The sequence below is a fragment of the Chiloscyllium plagiosum genome, unplaced genomic scaffold (assembly GCF_037043375.1).
Source record: "Chiloscyllium plagiosum isolate Xiang-an unplaced genomic scaffold, Cpla_swu_hap1 HiC_scaffold_10, whole genome shotgun sequence".
In the NCBI taxonomy this organism is placed as follows: Eukaryota; Metazoa; Chordata; class Chondrichthyes; order Orectolobiformes; family Hemiscylliidae; genus Chiloscyllium; species Chiloscyllium plagiosum.
In genome coordinates, this window is record NW_028270148.1 from 86,490,509 (window position 1) to 86,506,227 (window position 15,719).

The window sequence follows — 15,719 nt, forward strand, 5'->3', positions numbered from 1 at the left end:
ATTGTTATATCTGTACAAAGAGCAGTAGAGGAAAATTGCCAACTGTAAATTGGTACCACAAATGATTTAGTGCTGGCTGGTGAGTTGTAGCATGAAAACCATTCCTCTTAAGTACTGTTTAAAAGAAGTTAATGAATGCTTCATTAAAAGCATAAATTGTCTCTCTGATTCCCAAATGGTTATTTTAATCAACCTGTTCAAAAATAACATGACATACGTCTGGAGCATGGGACTTGAACCAGGAGTTTCTGGCCCTAATTGCAAAATAATGTGTTGTTTATTGGTCACTTTTGCTTTTTCAAATATTACTGATTACTGTTCATAACTTATATTTTATTTCACTAAAATACATTAGGTCTTAGAGGGGATGTTTATATTTTCCAAAATGCATATTGCACAATTGTTTGAATTCTGAATATTTAGAGTGCTCTAAGGAATTATTAAAGTTAATGTGACTTTGAATAGATAATTTTAGAGAATATTATTTAAAACCTTTATGTTAGTTTATTATATGTGTTGTCCGCAAGTCCTATGGTTCTCACAGAGTACTGGTTTTGTCCAAATATGTCATGCTCTACACCTTTCATACCCTCTGTTTCACCTTTCAGGTCTCTTAACTTCAACATTCTCCTAGCAAATCTCTTTCAATCTTCATCTGACTCTAATCTGTCAAGATGATCCATAAAATCTAGTACTGCAACCAAACACTCCAGTATCTCTTTCTTTGACTCAGTGCCAATTTTTCTCTGTTACAAAGTGCATTTGGATGTTATACTATATTCAGGGCACTATTTAAATGCAAATTGTTGCAGTTATATATTGATTGTTATATCTACTGAACTTTTATCTGCTTAGGAATGGGAAACTGTTAAAACAATGCTTTATAATTAATATTGCTTGAAGGGCACAGGCTTTGAAGGATTCTTGAAAATTGATTAATTTCATGTTTTGTGGAAACAACTGGAGTTGTTTCTTTAAGACAAGGTAATTCAAGGTTCATTGTGGACAGTGGTTCTGTTTTTAAATTAGGTTTCCTAAACATCAAATAACTGGTGGTAATTTCTTGCTTTGCTATAAACTTCTGCTGGAGCTGTTCTTAACAGGAACTGGTTGGGAGAAGTTACTTGTTTTTATTTAGTTCATTTGGAGAAAAGCATATTAAGAACCAGCTAAGTTGGGGGAAAGTCTGCTAAAGTTGCTGAATTGAAGGAAAGCTTGCTAAGAACAAATGGCCTGGCTAATCTGTCCCATTTCTGAAAAAAAAACTCTCTTCTTGAATTCAGGATGTTCTTTTGAAAAAGTGTTTGAAGAAGCTTCTTAAAATTATAGTTCCTGAGCAACTAGCATCAGCAAATCTTCAAAGACAATTATGCGTGATTAGTGACTTGCTCACACGTGACAAATCATCGGAACAACAGACTCCTGAACATCTAACACTTTATCCCTTTGTCTCTAAGAATAACTCATTTGGCAAAAGTATTTTTCAAAAAAACAGGCTCTTGTGCGGAAGCATTTTTTTTCCACTTTTCCTGAAGAATGTATGCGTTTGCAAGATAGTTATAAAGTTTAATCATTTCTATATTACTTAATTATTTGTTGCATCTTTATTGACTACGTTTTGTTTTGTTAATAAATCAATGTGTGTTTATTAAGAAACCTGGTGGACAGATCCAGTTGTTTAAAACCTGATGTAGATAAGGTATTTGACTGAAGTCATGATAACTGAATAAGTATTTTTATTTCATGTTGTGGGCCATGGAGGAGTTGGACTAAAATGATAATGTTCTCCTCAGCCTTAATATCCGAAACATAAAGCAATAACAGGTCATACAATCAGAATTTGCTTACAAATTAGTCACATGCTGTATAACATTATTCATGCCAAGATTAGGTGGCAATTTCAACATGAATCACTGTAAGCAACAGCTGATATCCTTATATAGATCTTTATTATAGTTTAAAATCTCTCCCAATTCCTCACTCACTCCCTGCTCAAAACAGTCCTCTCCCAACCTATTCAGTCTTTTCCATTAATTGTTGACCTGTTTTCTGATTCTTTCAATGTATCCCACATCATGCCCTTTTTGCCATTTATCTCTTTGACCCTCCTCATTTCTCTCTTCTCAGCACATCTCTCTCCCAGCCTTCCTCACTATTTCTCTCACATTGTCTCCTGTTTGCTACTTCCATTTCCCTCTTGCTCCCCTCTACCTCGACCTCAACATTCCTTTCCAATTGCCACTTTCATTCCCAGCCCCCTCATTCCATCCCACTCCTACATCCCTGCTCACTGCCTTACTCATCACAAGGACTCAGGAAAGAGACAACAAGATGGGTGTGCTAAGGGATGTGGGAAAGAGGGCCTGAATGGGAAGAAGTGAGGATGGTGAATGATAAGGAGTGAGGGATAATGATTGAAATGATGAGAGTACTTGGAAGAGACCAAAAGAGTTAAGATTGTGAGTGGTCTGGGGAGAGAAGGGGAAAATGAGAGGAAGTGAGAAATGCAATGAGTGCATGGTGGAAAGTAGCAAGGGAGAAAGAATTGTATGTTTCTAAGAGCAGTGAAGTTAAAGAGAATTTTTGGACTAATTAGATTCACGATAATCAGATTGGTTTTTAGTACAAAAATTAGAAGGTCAGGAACATATTATATGGCTTCTTCCTGGAAACTGATTTGTGTTAAGTGTGGTGTTTCTAGGAACACATTAGAAGTATCAGACAATAGTTGCTGCATTTGTTTGGATGACAACTGAGTCAAAAATGTTCTGCTTCACTACCGATTCACAAATCTTGATTATTGCATACTTAATCACTAAAGAATACAAATGTTATCCATCCATGTTTATGTTTTTCATCCATTTTAATTTAGTCCAACATTTTTTAACTCATACTGTAATATTCATATACTCCATCAGTCCTTTCATATTCTAATTCAGCTTCCATGATTAATACAGGCAGCAGTTGATGGTAGGCCATGCAACTTTGAAATTCATCACTAGTAAGCTCAACCATTTACTTACTACATACACACCCAGATAATTGTAAACCTTGAAAGTGCTCAGAAAAGATTTGCAAGAATGTTGCCAGGGTTGGAGGGTTTGAGCCATAGGGAGTGGCTGAGTAGGCTGTGGCTGTTTTCCCTGGAGCATTGGAGGCTGAGGGGTGACCTTATAAAGGTTTATAAAATCATAAGGGACAGGGTAAATAGACAAGATCTTTTCTGTCGGGTGGAGGAGTCTAGAACTAGAGGAATAGGTTTAGGGTGAGAGAATAAACGTTTAAAAGGGAACTAAGGGATAACTTTTTCACGCAGAGGGTGGTGCATCTATGGAATGAGCTGCCAGAGGAAGTGATGGAAGCTGGTAAAATTACATTTAAAACATATGAATAGGAAGGATTTAGAGGGATATGGGTCTAGAATAGTTTAGTATATCTGGTCGGCATGGACGAGTAGGACTGAAGGATCTATATCCGTGCTGTACGTTTCAATGACTCTATAGATTGTTGACGAGTGATCTGAATCCTGGCTAATTCCTTTCCCTTTATGATTGTCCCCATTTAGTCCTCCCACCCACACAATCCCATCATTTATCCATTCTCCAGGAGCATAAACATCCCATCCTGATTGGAAGATGACCAGATTCTATTGCTTTGGTCCTCAGTTCCAGTCTCTTTATCACTAATAATGTTATGCTACTTCATTTAATTCCCCAAAATTTTTCACCAGCATTACTTATAAAATATTGATAAAGGTTTTGGAAATTAACAGAATGAAGGGTTTGGAAATTGTGCAAGAAGGCAGAAATGAGATAGAAGGTCACACATAATCTTACTGAATGGCAGAACAAGCTCAAAACGGCTGATTTGCCTCTTCTTAGTCCTGTTTCTAATGTTCCTATCTTATGTTCCCTCCATCAAGAACATCAAGGATAATTGTAATACTCTATGTTCTCGGTAGACCTTATCTGCCATAAGGACTAAGGCTAAGACATGATCTGTGTGGCTCAATATTCTAATGCAGCATTTGATCATAGACATCAGAAACTAGTGGGCTGTTATATAGCGCACAAGTCCTTCTATTATTTCAAATAATCTCCAAGGGATTAGGATAAATGGTTGCACAACACATCAATTATAGAATCATTGAATGGGTACAACCCAGAAGGAAGTTATTCATTCCACTGTGTCCGCACTGGCTATCGAAAAGAGTAATTTGTATCACACCTCTTTCTTTTCCTGGTAGCCCTAAAAATGTTTCATTTTCAGCCATTTGAATGCCATAATTGAATCTGTTTCCATCACACTCTCTTGAGTAGTGCATTCCAGACCCTTGGAGATAGTGAAAACCGCAGATGCTGGAGAGTCAGAGTGGATAAAGAGTGGAGCTGGAAAAAGCACAGCAGGTCAGGCAGCATCAGTGGAGAAAGAGAGTCAACATTTCAAGTTGGAACCTTTTATCAGGACTGGATCCTAGCCACTCAGTATGTTAATAAAAGGTTTTCCTCATGTTGTCATTACGTTAATTACATTAAATCTGTATACATTGAAGCTTGATCATTCCACCAATGAAAACAATTTGTCTCTATTTACTTTTTCTAATTCCCTCAAGATTTTGTATATCTCTATCAAATTTACTGTCAACCATCTCTTCCCCCAACAGAATAGTCTCAGCTTCTTCAATTGAGGACTCTGGGTAATCCAAGATGGAGAACAGGAAAGAGTTCTGGCTGTAATAGGCTGCTCCTTTTTTGAGGTATTTTAGGTGTTGGAAGTAATTTCCTCACAGTAGTTAGCACTGCTGCCTCACAGCGCCAGAAACCTAGGTTCAATTCCCGCCTCAGGCGACTCTCTGTGTGGAGTTTGCACATTCTCCCTGTGTCTGCGTGGGTTTCCTCAGGGTGCTCCGGTTTCCTCCCACAATCCAAAAATGTGCAGGTTAGGTGAATTGGCCATGCTAAATTGCCCGTAGTGTTAGGTGAAGGGGTAAATGTAGGGGAATGGGTCTGGGTGGGTTGCGCTTCGGCAGGTCGGTGTGGACTTGTTGGGCTGAAGGGCCTGTTTCCACACTGTAAGTAATCTAATCTAATCTAATCTAATCTAATCTAATCTAATCTAATCTAATCTAATCTAATTCCAGGAACAGCAATTACTGTTTTATATGCTGTTGCATTGTTTTGGAACTTTGGAGAAAAAAAAGTCAAAACAACAGCACGTTTAAAAGGGAGAGGAACAAACAAAGGCAGCACTTGGTGACGTCTGTGCAGGAGAGAGAGAGGGAGAGAGAAAGAAACTCACACAGTGAACCTGCGCAGTTACTGAATTTGCTGTTTGAATTCAAAGTCTCCCTAGACATCAGAGTGCATCTGGGAAAATTAACAAACAGTGAAATTCACAACTAATCCTAGAGGAACCTGTTTGGGAGAGGTCACAGCACAGAAACAGATAAGTGATTAGAGTGGGTACTTCCTTGATCATATGTTTTATTGAGATATGTCTCTTGATTAAACTTAAAAGTATTAAGTTAGCCTGGAGCAGTGTTTTGTAGAGGAATAAGATGGTGCTATTTTCTGGGTCTGCAGATTGAAAGAAACAAAAATGGCCTTTAGTAGCGTGATATGCTCTTCTTGTCGGATGTGGGAGTTTAGGGAGAGCTTATGTGTTACTGAGGGTTCTACCTGCAATGCATGCCATTGATTGTGAATCCTATCAAATCGAATGAATTGGTTGGAGAGACAGTTAGAGGCAATGCGGAATTTTCAAGAGAAAGGGGATGTGATGGAGGCAGTTAAACGAAGGGAGAAAAGTCACAGATACAGTCACATAGATGGGTTAACTCCAGGAAAGGTAAGAGAGGTAGGCAGGTATTGCAGGCATCTTCTGTGGCTATCTGTATTTCAAACAAGTATGCTGTTTTGGAAAGTGTAGGGGGTGATGGATTCTCAGGGGAACGTAGCATGAACAGCCAAGTTTCTGGTATCAAGACAGGCTCTAATGCAATGAGAGGTACGTCGGATTCCAAGAGACCAATTGTGTTAGGGGACCTTCTAGTCTGAGATACAAACAGGTGTTTCTGTGGCCAGAATGGTGTATTGCCTCCCTGGTGCCAGGATCAAGGATGTCTCAGAGAGGGTACAGAATGTTCTCAAGGGAGAGAGGAACCAGCAGGAGGTCATTGTACACAATGAAACCAATGAAATAGGAAGGGAAAAGGATAGACCAGATCTAAAAGTTGAAGTCCTAAATTGGACAAAGGCTCATTTTAATGGTATTAGGCAAGAACTTTCAAAAGTTGATTGGGGGCAGATGGTCACAGGCAAAGAGACGGCTGGAAACTGGGAAACCTTCAGAATTGAGATAACGAGAGTCCAGAGACTGTATATTCCTGCCAAGGTGAAAGGAAAGGCTGGTAGGTATAGGGAATGCTGAATGACTAAATAAATTTAGGGTTTGGTTAAGAAAAAGAAGGAAGCATATGTCAAGATAGATCAAATGAATTCGTGGAAGAGTATAAAGGCAGTTGGAGTATATTTAAGAGGGAAATCAGGAGGGCACAAAGGGGGCATGAGATAGCTTTGGCAAATAGAATTAAGGAGAATCCAATGGTTTTTACAAATACATTAAGGACAAAAAGTCAACTAGGGAGAGAATAAGGCCCTGTGTTGAAAAATGTGGTGCTGGAAAAACACAGCAGGGCAGACAGCATCCGAGGAGCAGGAGAATCGACGTTTCAGGCATAAGCCCTTCTTCAGAAATGAGGCTGGTGTGCCAAATGGGCTGAGATAAAAGGTAGGAGGGATGGAATTTGGGGAAGGGGTGCTGGGAATACAATAGGTGGAAGGAGGTGAGGGTGAGGGTGACAGGCTGGAGAGGGAGTGGGGGCGGAGAGGTCGGAAAGGAGATTGCAGGTCAAGAGGGCGGTGATGAATCTAAGGGTTGAGACTAAGATAAGGTGCGGGGAGGGGAAATGAGGAAGCTGGAGAAATCTACATTCATCCCGTGTGGTTGGAAGGTTCCTAGGTGGACGATGAGGCGCTCTTCCTCCAGGCGTCGTGTGGCCAGGGTCTGGCGATGGAGGAGGCCAAGGACCTGCATGTCCTTGGCAGAGTGGGAGGGGGAGCTAAAGTGTTCAGCCACGGGGCGGTTGGGTTGGTTGGTGCGGGTGTCCCAGAGGTGTTCCCTGAAACGTTCTGCAAGTAGGCAGCCTGTCTCCCCAATGTAGAGGAGACCACATCGGGTGCAGCGGATACAGTAAATGATGTGTGTGGAGGTGCAGGTGAATTTGCAACAGATATAGAAGGATCCATTGGGGCCTTTGAGGGAGGTGAGGGGGAAGGTGTGGGCGCAAGTTTTGCACTTCTTGCGGTTGCAGGGGAAGGTGCCGGGAGTGGAGGTTAATAGACAATAGACAATAGGTGCAGGAGTAGGCCATTCAGCCCGTCGAGCCTGCACCGCCATTCAACATGATCATGGCTGATCATTCCTAATCAGTATCCTGTTCCTGCCTTATCTCCATAACCCTTGATTCCACTATCTTTGAGAGCTCTATCCAACTCTTTCTTAAATGAATCCAGAGACTGGGCCTCCACTGCCCTCTGGAGCAGAGCATTCCACATAGCCACCACTCTCTGGGTGAAGAAGTTTCTCCTCATCTCTGTCCTAAATGGTCTACCCTGTATTTTTAAGCTGTGCCCTCTGGTTCGGCACTCACCCATCAGCGGAAACATGTTTCCTGCTGCCAGAGTGTCCAATCCTTTCATAAGGATTGACCTCGTGAACCTATGCTGCACTCCCTCATTAGCCAAAATGTCTTTCCTCAAATTTGGAGACCAGAACTGCACGCAGTACTCCAGGTGTGGTCTCACCAGGGCCCTGTACAGCTGCAGAAGCACCTCTTTGCTTCTATACTCAATTCCTCTTGTTATGAAGGCCAGCATGTTAGCATGCTATTAGCCTTCTTCACTACCTGCTGTACCTGCATGCTTGCCTTCATTGACTGGTGTACAAGAACACCCAGATCTCTCTGTGCTGCCCCTTTACCTAAATTGATTCCATTGAGGTAGTAATCTGCCTTCCTGTTCTTGCCACCAAAGTGGAGAAACATACATTTATCCACATTAAACTGCATCTGCCTTGCATCTGCCCACTCACCTAACTTGTCCAGGTCACCCTGTAATCTCCTAACATCCTCATCACATTTCACCCTGCCACCCAGCTTTGTATCATCAGTAAATTTGCTAATGTTACTACTAATACCATCTTCTATATCATTAACATATATTGTAAAAAGCTGCGGTCCCAGCACGGATCCCTGCGGTACCCCACTAGTCACTGCCTGCCATTCCGAAATGGAGTCGTTTATCACTACCCTTTGTTTCCTGTCAGCCAACCAATTTTCAATCCAATCTAGTACTTTGCCCCAATACCATGCGCCCTAATTTTACTCACTAACCTCCTGTAGTGACTTTATCAAAAGCTTTCTGAAAGTCCAGGTACACTACATCTACTGGATCTCCCTCGTCCATCTTCAGAGTTACATCCTCAAAATATTCAAGAAGATTAGTCAAGTATGATTTCCCCTTCGTAAATCCATGCTGACTCTGTCCTATCCTGTTACTACTATCCAGATGTGCCGTAATTTCATCCTTTATAATAGACTCCAGCATCTTTCCCACCACTGAGGTCAGACTAACTGGTCTATAATTTCCTGCTTTCTCTCTCCCACCTTTCCTAAAAAGTGATATAACATTAGCCACCCTCCAATCCTCAGGAACCGACCCCGAATCTATCGAACTCTGGAAAATAATCACCAACGCATCCACGATTTCCCGAGCCACCTCCTTCAGTACCCTGGGATGCAGACCATCAGGCCCGGAGACTTATCAACCTTCAGACCTAACAGTCTCTCCAACACCAAATCCTGGCAAATATAAATTCCCTTAAGTTCAGGTCCTTCAGCCACTGTTACCTCAGGGAGATTGCTTGTGTCTTCCCCAGTGAACACAGATCTGAAGTACCCATTTAATTCCTCTGCCATTTCTTTGTTCCCTGTAATATATTCCCCTGTTTCTGTCTTCAAGGGCCCAATTTTAGTCCTAACCATTTTTTTGCCTTGCACATACCTAAAAAAGCTTTTACTATCCTCCTTTATATTATTGGCCAATTTACCTTCGTACCTCATTTTTCCTCTGCGTATTTCCTTCTTAGTAATCCTCTGTTGCTCTTTAAAAGCTTCCCAGTCCTCAGTTTTCCCACTTATCTTTGCTATGTTATACTTTTTCTCTTTTAACTTTATATGTTTCTTAACTTCCCTCGTCAGCCACGGCCGCCCATGCCTCCTCCTGGGATCTTTCTTCCTTTTAGGAATGAACTGATCCTGCAACTTCTCCATTATACACAGAAATATCCGCCATTGTTCCTCCACGGTCTCCCTGCTAAGGTATTGCACCATTGAACTTTGGCCAGCTCCTCCCTCATTGCTCCATAGTTCCCTTTATTCAACAGAAGTACTGTCACTTCCGACTGTACCCTCTCCCTCTCAAATTGCAGATTGAAGCTTAATGTATTATGGTCACTACTTCCCAATGGCTCCTTCACTTCAAGGTCTCTGACCACTTCTGGTTCGTTACACAATACCAGATCCAGAATTGCCTTCTCCCTGGTCGGCTCCAGCACCGCTGCTCTAAGAATCCATCTCTGAGGCACTCCACAAAGTCTCTTTCTTGAGGTCCAATACCATCCTGATTCTCCGAGTCTACCTGCATGTTAAAATCCCCCATAACAACTGTAGTGACATCTTTACGACAGGCCAATTTCAGCTCCTGATTCAACTTACATCCGACATCCAGACTACTGTTTGGGGGCCTGTAGATGACTCCAAGAGGGTCTTTTTACCCTTAGTATTTCGCAGCTCTATCCACACTGACTCTACATCCCCTGACTCTAGGTCCCCCCGCGCAAGGGACTGAATATCATCCCTTACCAAAAAGGCTACCCCACCCCCTCTGCCCATCAGTCTGTCCTTACGATAGCACGTGTAGCCTTGAATATTCATTTCCCAGGCCCTGTCCACTTGAAGCCACATCTCAGTTATCCCCACAATATCGTATCTGCCAATTTCCAAAAGAGCCTCAAGCTCATCCATCTTATGTCTAATGCTTCGTGCATTCATGTATAGTATTTTTAATTTGTTACTGCTCTCACCCTTCCCATCAACTCCTATTTCACTCAACCTTACAGCATGATCCCTTTCCGAGTTTTCTGCCTCATTGATACAGTTGTCTTTCTTGACTTCTCTTGTTCTAACTTTCCCTTCAATTTCCTTTTTAAACATCCAATTTGTCCCCCCCCCCCCCGCTACTTAGTTTAAATGTAGCGGTGCTGCAGTAGAAAACCTGCCTGCCAGAATGCTGGTCCCTAACCTATTAAGGTGCAAACCGTCTCTTTTGTAGAATTTATGCTTACCACAAAATATACCCCAGTGATCCAAGAATTTAAATCCTTGCTTCCTGCACCAGTTCCCCAACCACATGTTCAAGTCCATTATCTCCCTGTTTCTGGCCACACCAGCCTGGGGAACTGGAAGCAAACCGGAGATAACCACCCTGGACGTCCTGCTTTTCAGCCTTCTTCCTAGTTCTCCGAAGTCCCGCTGTAGTATGTTCCTCCTCTTCTTCCCGACATCATTTGTGCCAACATGTACCACCACCTCTGGCTCTTCACCCTCGTCCTTGAGGATTTCCTGCACTCTGTCCGCGATGTCTTTCACCCTGGCACCAGGAAGGCAACACACCATCCTTAAATCCCGTCTGCTGCAACAAAAACCCCGGTCAGTTCCTCTCACGATGGAGTCCCCTATTACCACGGCTCTGTGCGATGTCCGACTCTTCCGCTCTGCCTCTGCGCCAACTTTTGATTGACAGACCTGGCCGCCTTGCGAACTGGCAGTGTCATCTGTCTCTACTGTTTCCAAAAGATTCAACTTGTTACTGACAGGTACTTCTCCCGGGGTCTCTTGCACCTGTCTCCTCTCTGCCTTCCTTGTTGGGTTGGTGGGGGGTGTGGACCTGACGAGGGAGTCGTGGAAGGAGTGGTCTCTCCTGAATGCTGATAAGTGTGGAGAGGGAAATATATCCCTGGAGGTGGGGTCTGTCTGGAGGTGGCGGAAATGACAGAGGATGATACGATGTATCCGGAGGTTGGTGGGGTAGAAGGTGAAGACCAGTGGGGTTCTGTCCTGGTGGTGATAGGAGGGGCGGGGTTCAAGGGCGGAGGTCCGGGAAGTGGAGGAGATGCGGTGGAGAGCAACATTGATCACGTCAGAGGGGAAATTGCGGTCTTTGAAGAAGGAGGCCATTTGAGTTGTTCGGTAGTGGAATTGGTCCTCCTGGGAGCAGATGCGGCAGAGGCGGAGGAATTGGGAATATGGGATGGCATTTTTACAGGGGACAGGGTGGAAGGAGGTGTAATCTGGTCTTTATACCGCTGAAGCTAGACGCCAACTCGTGGACACCTCCTCCTGCTGCCCCCTTGACCATGACCCCACCTCACACCACCATACCATCATCTCCCAGACCATCCATAACCTTATCACCTCAGGAGATCTCCCATCCACTGCCTCCAACCTCATAGTCCCACAACCCATACCGCTCGTTTCTACCTCCTGCCCAAAATCCACAAACCCGACTGATCCAGCCAACCCATTGTCTCAGCCTGCTCCTGCCCCACCGAACTCATCTCTGCATACCTCGACACTGTCCTGCCCCCCTTAGTCCAAGAACTCCCCACCTACGTTCGGGACACCACCCACGCCCTCCACCTCCTCCATGATTTTCGCTTCCCCGGCCCCCAACACCTTATCTTCACAATGGACATCCAGTCCCTATACACTTCCATCCCCCATCACGAAGGCCTCCAAGTCCTCCGCTTCTTCCTCTCCCGCCGGCCCAACCAGTACCCTTCCACTGACACCCTTCTTCGACTGACTGAACTGGTCCTCACTCTTAACAACTTTTCCTTCCAATCCTCCCACTTCCTCCAAACCAAAGGAGTAGCCATGGGCCTCCTCCATCGCCAGACCCTGACCACATGACGCCTGGAGGAAAGCGCCTCATCTTCCTCCAACCACAAGGGATGAATGTAGATTTCTCCAGCTTTCTCATTCCCCTCCCCCCACCTTATTTCAGTCCCAACCCTCGGATTCATCACCGCCCTCTTGACCTGCAATCTTATTCCTGACCTCTCCACCCCCACCCCCTCTCCGGCCTATCACCCTCGCCCTCACCTCCTTCCACCTATCGTATACCCAGCGCCCCTCCCCCAAATTCCCTCCCCCCTACCTTTTATCTCAGCCCGCTTGGCACACCAGCCTCATTCCTGAAGAAGGGCTTATGCCCGAAACGTCGATTCTCCTGCTCCTCGGATGCTGCCTGACCTGCTGTGTTTTTCCAGCACGACATTTTTCAACTCTGGTCTCCAGCATCTGCAGTCCTCACTTTCTCCTAGAGAATAAGGCCCTTCAAAGATCAGCAAGGCAGCCATTGTGTGGAGATGCAGGAGATGGAGGAGATAGTAAATGAGTGTTTTGCATCAGTGTTTACTGTGGAAAAGTACGTGGAAGATATAGAATGTAGTAGATGGTGACATTTTGAAAAAATGTCCATATTATAGAGGAGGAAGTGCTGGATATCCTTAAAATGCACAAAAGTGGATAAATCCCCAGGCCCTGATTAGGTTTTCCCCCAGAACTCAGTGGGAAGCTAGGGAAGTGATTGCTGATCCCCTTGCTGAAATATTTGTATCATGGATGTAGGTTTGCTTGCTGAGCTGAAAGGTTCATTGGCTGAAAATGTGTTGCTGAAAAGCGCAGCAGGTTAGGCAGCATCCAAGGAACAGGAGAATCGACGTTTCGGGCATAAGCCCTTCTTCAGGAAAGCCATTCTTTCCTGAAGAAGGGCTTTTGCCCAAAACATCGATTCTCCTATTCCTCGGATGCTGCCTGACCTGCTGCGCTTTTCCAGCAACACATTTTCAGCCTCTGATCTCCAGCATCTGCAGCCCTCACTTTATCTGAAAGGTTCATTTCCAGACGTTTTGTTACCTTACTAGATAACATCTTCAGCGGACCTCATGCGAAGCAATGCTGAAAAGTCCTGCTTTCTATGTGGGCGGCACGGTGGCTAGCACTGCTGCCTCACAGCGCCAGAGACTTGGGTTCATTTTCCGTCTCAGGCAACTCTTTGTGTGGAGTTTGCACATTCTCCCCATGTCTGCGTGGGTTTCCTCCAGGTGCTCCGGTTTCCCCCCACAGTCCAAAAATGTGCAGATTAGGTGAATTGGCCATGCTAAGTTGCCCGTAGTGTTAGGTGTAGGGGAATAGGTCTGGGTGGGTTGCTCTTCAGAGGTTCAGTGTGGACTTGTTGGGCCGAAGGGTCTGTTTCCACACTCGAAGGAATCTAAACTATTTATATGCCTGGGTTTCTTTGGGGTGGTAATGTCATTTCCTGTGGTGAAGTCACTTCCTGTTCTTTTTCTCAGGGGGTGGTAGAAGGAGTCTAACTCAATGTGTTTCTTGATACTCCCCCATAGTCACATACCATCCAAAAACAATGTAAAGTAATTAGATTATTTCCAGAAATAATGTGTGATTAGGTAATTCCGTAAAACAGTGTGTAATTAGGTTATTCTTTAAAACAGTGTGAGATTAGGTTATTCCTTAAACTGTAGCGTTAATAGATTATGATTTGATTGTCAAGTCCTGCCTGCAAGACAGAGAAACACCTCCCCCCCAGGCCATTCAATTTCTTACATATCAGCAAAACAAATTAACCCTTTAACATCTCACCTGGACTGGAAGATTTATGTTATAAGGCGAGGTTGGATAGGCTGGGACTCTTTTCTCTGGAGCATTGGACTCTGAGGGGTGACCTTACAGAGGTATATAAAATCATGACAGGCATAGATAAAGTAGAAAGTAGACAGCTTTTCCCCACAGTAGGGAAGTCTAAAACTAAAGGGCATAGGTTTAAGGTGAGAGTGGAGAGATACAAAAGAGTTCCAGAGAGGCAATTTTTTTCACACAGAGGGTGCTTGGAACGGGTTGCCAGAGGTAGTGGTGGAAGCGAGTACAATTTTGTTATTTAAGAAACATTTGGACAGGTACATGGATGGGATAGCTGTGGACCAAACACAGGCAAATGGGACTGGTTTAAATTGTGAAAACTGGGTGACCTGTGCAAGTTGGGCTAAAGGGCCTGTTTTCATGCTGTAGACTTTTATAATTCTAAATGACTTAATTGAATGGGTGGACAAACGGCAGATGAAATTTAATGCAGAGGACAATGAAATGCTTCATTTTGGGGAAAGAACATGGACAGACAATATAAAGGGTACCATTCTAAAAGAGTTGCAGGAGTAGATGATTGAATTGAATTGAATTTATTGTCACGTGTATCACAGGACAGTGAAAAGCTTTGTCTTGCGAGTAATACAGGCAGATCACAGAGTTAAATGGTATATATAAGTAAATAATAGGTAATAATAGCGGCAAGAACAAAAATATAGGTACAGGCAAATGTTAAGAGTTTGTGAGTCCATTCAGTATTCTGGGAGTGTACATGCACAAATCATTTATGGTAACAGTTTAGAGGACAGTTGAAAAAAGGTGCTGAATCCTAGGAGTTGTAAATAGGGAGAACAAAACAAAACAAGCAAGTTATAAAGCACTAGTTTGCCTTCAACTGGAGTACTGTGTCCAGTCCTGGGCCCCACACATTAGGAATGAGATGAATATGTTGAAGAAAATGCAGAAAAGACTCACAAATTTGAATCCATTGATGGGACCTTCAGTTAACTGTATCGAGTCATAGAGATGTACAGCATAGACACAGACCCTTCAGTCCAACTCCTCCATGCCGACCAGATATCCCAACCCAATCTAGTCCCACCTGCCAGCACCCGCCCCATATCCCTCCAAACCCTTCCTATTCATATACCCATCCAGATGCCTTTTAAATGTTGCAATTATACTAGACTCCACCACTTCCTTTGGCAGCTCATTCCATACACATACTACCCTCTGTGTGAAAATGTTGGCCCTTAGGTCTCTTTTATATCTTTCCCCCTCACCTTAAACCTCTGCCCTCTAGTTCTGGACTCCCCCACCCCAGGGAAAAAAAACTTTGTCTATTTATCCTATCCATGCCCCTCATGATTTTATAAACCTTTATAAGGTCATCCCTCAGCCTCTGATGCTTCAGGGAAAACAGCCCCAGCTTATTCAGCCTCTTCCTATAGCTCAAATCCTCCAACCCTGGCAACATCCTTGTAAATCTTTTCTGAACCCTTTCAAGTTTCACAACATCCTGCGAATAGGAAGGAGACTAGAAATGCATGAATATTCCAAAAGTTGCCTAACCAATGTCCTTGTACAGCTGCCACTTGACCTCCCAACACCTGTAGTCAATACTCTGACCAATAAAGGAAAGCATACCAAACGCCTTCTTCACTATCCTATCTACCTGCGACTCACTTTCAAAGAGCTATGAACCTGCACTCCAAGGTCTCTTTGTGCAGTAACACTCCCTAGGACCTTATCATTAAGTGTATATGTCCTGCTGAGATTTGCTTTCTCAAAATGCATTTATCTAAATTAAACTCCATCTGCCACTTCTCAACCGCTTGGCCCATTTAGAGTCACAGAGTCATAGAGATGTACAGCA